The sequence below is a fragment of the Magnolia sinica genome, chromosome 11, assembly GCF_029962835.1.
Source record: "Magnolia sinica isolate HGM2019 chromosome 11, MsV1, whole genome shotgun sequence".
In the NCBI taxonomy this organism is placed as follows: Eukaryota; Viridiplantae; Streptophyta; class Magnoliopsida; order Magnoliales; family Magnoliaceae; genus Magnolia; species Magnolia sinica.
The window spans coordinates 22,292,855-22,298,854 of record NC_080583.1 but is presented as its reverse complement, the minus strand read 5'-3'; positions in this window follow the sequence as shown (position 1 = coordinate 22,298,854).

The window sequence follows — 6,000 nt, the reverse complement described above, 5'->3', positions numbered from 1 at the left end:
ATCAAGTAAAGCGCTAATTACCCCAAAAACAACTAAGATTAGGAAAAAAATTCCAAGGTCGTTACAATCTACCCCCCTTAAAGAAAATTTCGTCCTCGAAATTCATACCTTCATATAATCCTCGAGGATCAGAGGGTAGGTCTTCCTGACCTCAGCTTCAGATTCCCAAGTAGCCTCTTCTACGCCATGATGCGTCCATAGCACCTTCACGAGAGGGATAACCTTGCTACGCAGTACCTGCTCCTTCCTATCCAGAATACGCGTCGGTCGCAGTACATAAGTGGCATCCTCACTTAACTGCACTTGCTCCCAACTGATAATATGCGAAGGATCAGGAACGTACTTCTTCAGCATAGAAACGTGAAATACGTTATGCACGCCCGTAAGAGGTGTGGGCAAAGCAAGGCGGTATGCTACCGCTCCCACTCGATCCAGAACTTGAAATGGACCAATAAATCTCGGCGTCAGCTTCCCCTTCTTACCGAACCGCAAAACTCCCTTCATAGGAGAGACCTTCAGAAAAACATGATCTCCCACTACGAACTCAAGCGGTCGACGCCTCGTATCAACATAACTCTTCTCCGCGCTGCTAGAAGTCGACGTCGAATGATGTCAACCTTCTCTCAAGTCACCTGCACCAACTTCGGGCCAAGCAAACTACGCTCACCAATTTACGCCCAACAATGTGGTGCTCGCACGGTGACCATACAACGCCTCGAAGGGAGCCATGCCGATACTCGCCGGAAACTATTATTATACGCGAACTCGGCATGAAGACAATCATCCCAACCGTCTTTGAAATCTAAAACACAAGCTCGCAACATATCTTCCAGACTTGATTCACGCGCTCCGTCGCCCATCTGTTTGCGGATGAAACGCGGTCTGAACTTCAGTTTCACAACCATTCTTCCTGGATACGAGTCCATAAGATAGATGTAAAACGCGTGTCTCTATCGACACAATCTCCAGGGGAACCATGCACACGCACTATCTCCTTGATATACAACCTAGCCAACTCGTCACAGAGTAAGTGACTCGATCGGTAAGAAATGCGCCGACTTCGTTAATCGATCGACGATCACCCAAATAGAGTCAAATCCCTTTCTCGTCCTCTGCAACCCATAAATAAAATCCATAGAGATGAAATCCCACTTCCATTCCGCTATGGGCAGGGTTGCAGCAACCCAGAGGTCGGCGATGCTCTGCCTTGACTTGCCGGCACGTGAGACAACGAGAAACAAATTCAGCAATCTGACCTTCATATTGTCCCACCAATAAGACCTCTTCATATCCTCGATACATCTTCGTGCTACTGGATGCATCACAAGTTTAGAACTATGGGCTAACTCGAGAACCTCACGCCTCAAGTCAGGGAGTTAGGAACACATAACCGCCACGAAAACGTAGGCCCCCATCGGAACTAACACTCCAGTCGGAGTTCTCATCTGTACCAACCCGCCGCCTCATCTTCACCAAAAGCTCATCATCTGCCCGAGCTGCAACGATCCTCTCGCCGATAAGGCCGTACACGAATGTGTGCGATAACCTCATACGGCTCAACCACCGTAAGCTTCGCTCAAAATCGCGCACGAACTCCAACATCTCCCACTCTACATCGGAGCCGCAAACTCCAAAGCCTTCTTGCGACTCAACGCATCCGCCACAAGTTTCGCCTTACCAGGATGGTAAGAAACATCGAACTTGAAGTCCTTCAATGTTTCCATCCATCTGCGCTGCCTCATATTCAAATCACGCTGCGTGAAGATATACTTAAGGCTCTTGTGGTCGCAAAAGAGCTCGAACTCCTCACCATAGAGGTAATGTCTCCAAAGCTTTAATGCGAAGATGACATGTGAATTTCAGGTCTTGCGTAGGGTAATTCTCTTCGTGTTTCCTTAATCGACGCGAAGCATAAGCAATCACCCCGTCCTTCCGCATAAGGACACAACCCACCAATGCGAGAGGCGTCGGTATAAATAATATACTTAACCCCTTGCTCGGCAATACTACAGAGGCGGACGTCAACTTGTCCTTCACCTCCTGCAAACTCCGCCCGCTCACTCCAAGCAAACTTCAAATCCTTCCGTGTCACCGCGACAACGGTCCGGCAATCTTCGAGAAGTCCCGAATAAAGCGTCGATAATATCCTGGCAAGGCCAAGAAAACTCCTCACCTCGAAAATCGAACCAGGCGTCCTGCACTGCACCTACCTTGGCAAGGTCGACGGCTATCCCGTCCTTGGACACCACATGTCCCAGAACTTGACTTCCTCTTTCCGGAAATCACACTTCTTGTGCGAAAAGCCGATGCTCCCTAAGAGTACCCAAAACCGCTCTTAAGTGCTCCTCGTGCTCGCTCGCCGAATAAATCAAGATGTCATCAATAAATACAATGACGAATCGAAACAGGAATGGCCGAAACACCCTGTTCATCAGATCCATGAACATGGCCGGTGCGTTCGTCAGACCGAACGACATCACAAGGAACTCATAATGACCGAAGCTGGTCCTGAAAGCGGTCTTCTGCACGTCTCCATCCTTGACGCGCAACTGATGATACCCTGACTGCAGATCAACCTTCGAGAAGTACCGTGCCCCCTTCAACTGATCAAACAGATCATCAATCCTGGGCAAGGGGTACTTATTCTTCACAGTTACCAGATTCAACCTGCGATAATCAATACACAATCGCAAGGAACCATCCTTCTTCTTCACAAACAAAACAGGCGCTCCCTAAGGAGACACACTGGCCGAATAAAACCCAATTTCTAGCAACCATCTATCTGCTTCCTCAACTCCTCCATTTCACTCGGAGGCATCCGATAGGTGGGTAAAGAAATGGGCGCCGCACCAGGCATAAGATCGATAGCAAAATCAATCTCACGCTGAGGAGGTAATCCAGGAATCGACTCAAACACATCTTCAAACTCCTGAACTACCGGCGTACTAACCAACGCCGACTCGGCCGAACTCTCCAACAGAGAAGAATAAAAATCAATACGAATAGGGTAACTGACCTGAACCGGGAAAGTAACAGTCTCGCCCTCAGGTCCATGGATCGTCACTGATCTCGCTTCACAATCAATCTCAGCTCGCATCCTCGTGAGCCAATCCATACCCATAATAACATCGTAGTGATAAAGCGGTGCGACTAGCAAATCAACACGGATCGATCCACTTCCCAGATCGACCAAACAATCCATACAACGCTTGCCCAAGGCAGAGGACATCCCCGTAGCGGTAGTAAGCGTCACTCCATGCATAGGAACAGATCTCAAACCCAAATGCCTAACTGCCGCATAAGAAATAAGAGAAGTAGTGGACCCTGTATCCACTAGCACAGAAACGGGAATACCTTCAATATGCGCTGTCACCTCAAAGGACCTCGGCACCAAGTCAGACATAGGCGCTTCAGCTGAAAGCGCATGAACACGAGCCTGCTGCTGACGATTCGGCGGAGGAACCATGGGCCGCTGAGGTGGCCTGAAACCAGGAACTGCAGGTCTGAAGGATGGATGAGCTGGCGCTGATCGAAGGGGAGGAGGAGAAATAACCGGAGGCATCGGACGGCTAACCCTCTGCGGTGGAGTAAAACCACCTGCTCGCATACGGGAAAAGCAGAAACGGTCCAAGTGCCCAACCTTCCCACAATAAGAACATCTCAGATCAGCTCTCATCTGCTGAGCGGGCGGCGCTGAACGCCTCGGAGGAGAATCAACACGCGGCCTCTTGCCAAGGAAAGGTGCACCCTGGAAATTCGGTCTCGGCCTAGGAGGCATCGGTGCTCGCATGCGGGACGCTCTATCTCCGTCCTGCTCTGCTCGCAAGGACATGCTCACTAGCTCCGCATATGAAGAAATGCGCACAAAGAAATCTTGATCGGATCTCAGTCGCAGCCCCTCGTAAAACGCCGCATCCTCATCGGCCGATCGCCCAGATCAAAGGAACATACCGCCCCAACTCAAGAAACCGGTTCTCATACTCCGTAACCGACAACCCTCCTCGGCGGAGGCGAAGGAACTCACTCTCCTTCTCATGTCGACATCAGGAAATACTTCTCGTGGAAGCGCGCCTCAAACGCCCGCCACGACCACACGAAGTCCTCCTCGACGGTAGCACACTGTCCCACCACAAACCGGCCTCCTTCTCAAACATGAAGGTGGCAAGCTCAACTGCTCGACCTCAGAGCAGTGCAACGGCCTCGGCATCTTAGAGATGCGGTCAATCCAATACTCGACCTCCTCGTCCATGAGAACCCGCAAAAGTAGGAGGTCGCAAGCGCTGGAATCGCTCGAATGTGCCGCCGGCACTCGCACCGGCACTCCCAGATGGAGGCATGGGTGAAACAGTGGAGTCGCCCCTACCGACTGAGCAAAGATGCCACCATGGAGGAGAGGAACTCCTGCTGCTGCTGCTGATGGTGCTGCTGCTGGTGCATCAACAACATCATCTGCTCAAACCTATCAACAGTGGAGGAGAAGAAGGTGCATGGCTCGGCTCAAGAACCGAGGGTGTGAGTGGAGGAGCCATAGGTGTCGACCCAACACCGACGCAAGATGGACCTGTGTGGATCTGACTCGCTATCGCTCAAGGGAGGAACCCCGACAAGCGACTCAATAGGAGAGACGGGCCCAAGTCTTCGAACCCTTAGGAGGCATCCCTACATTAAATCAAAGGATGCAACTTGTCGATTCTAAGTCACATAATCCATCCACACAACAACAACACAACAGCACAACTCCAAAAACAAACAACATGCATTCCATTAACCAAAATCGTCGCAATACAAGTAGTGCAACACAATACATGAATCACGACTAGGAAAGCATGAAAGCAACAACATCTAACACTTCAAACAACCACAACTACTACAACCACTAACAGCTACAACACTACAACAACACCAACTACAAGCCAACAACGGCTACACACAGAAAGAAAAACACAAACAAAGCAAAGACGGCCACGACGATGCTACTCGTCGGAGTCAGGAGATGGAGGCGGAGCACCCTTATCCTGCAAGCAACACAGGATAGACTTCAAAGTCCGGGACATCTTCTTGAACTTGTGCTTAACCAAGCCTCGAAGATCAACCATCTCCTGGCGTAAAGCAGCTTGCCCTTCTTCAAGCCGTGTAAGACGGGCATCTCTCGCAATCTGCTCGCGCCCTGCTCTGGCACCACGGGAGGAGAGCGATCACTCGAATCCTCGTGCCTCAATCTCTTCCTCGTCTTGCTCTGCTTCTTCCTCAAGACTCCGCACCACCTTCAGCATAACTCTCATCATCACCACTCTCGGACCCGGCCTCACCCTCGAGGCAAGCCGACTGTAACCAACCTCCATCAGCTTAAGGGTCCTCAAGTTGATATGGCGAACAGGAACCGGCTTCTCAGCTCCAAGCCTATAGCCAAACTCATGTGCGATCTTGCAAATGAGGCGGCCAAAGGGAAGAGACTCGGTCCGTCTACTCGAACGAGCGATGAGAATAATCTGACGCAGGACGTACGTCGGCACACACAACTTCGCATCCTGCCCCACCTGATATAGAAAATCTACCATCAGGCGCGTACACTCGCTGCGGTTGCTCCACCTGGGATACACATTGAACGTAAAGATGTGGTGAAGCAAACGGAAGTCGTCCGTCATGAAAGAAGCCAGAAGACTCCTATTCGGCTGCCATTCGACCAGACGACCACACAAGGATCGGGTGCGACGATCCCTCTCGCGCACACTGTCCACATTCTTCTCGCTGGCATGCACTTCCCCAAGTGGCACCTTCAAGAGTCGGGATATCAAAGCAACATTGACAATTCCAACTCGACCGCTACCACAGGGAATCTTGAACTGCAGAGGATCCAGCGAAGGCTCCAGAATGTTGGCATAGAAGGCCCGAACAGTGCTAGCATTCGCGCGATACTCGCCTTCGAACAAGGGACCCCAACCGGTCCCTTCTAGGCGCTCCAACAAAAAGAACTCTCCAAAGAGCCGTGGATCAACATGA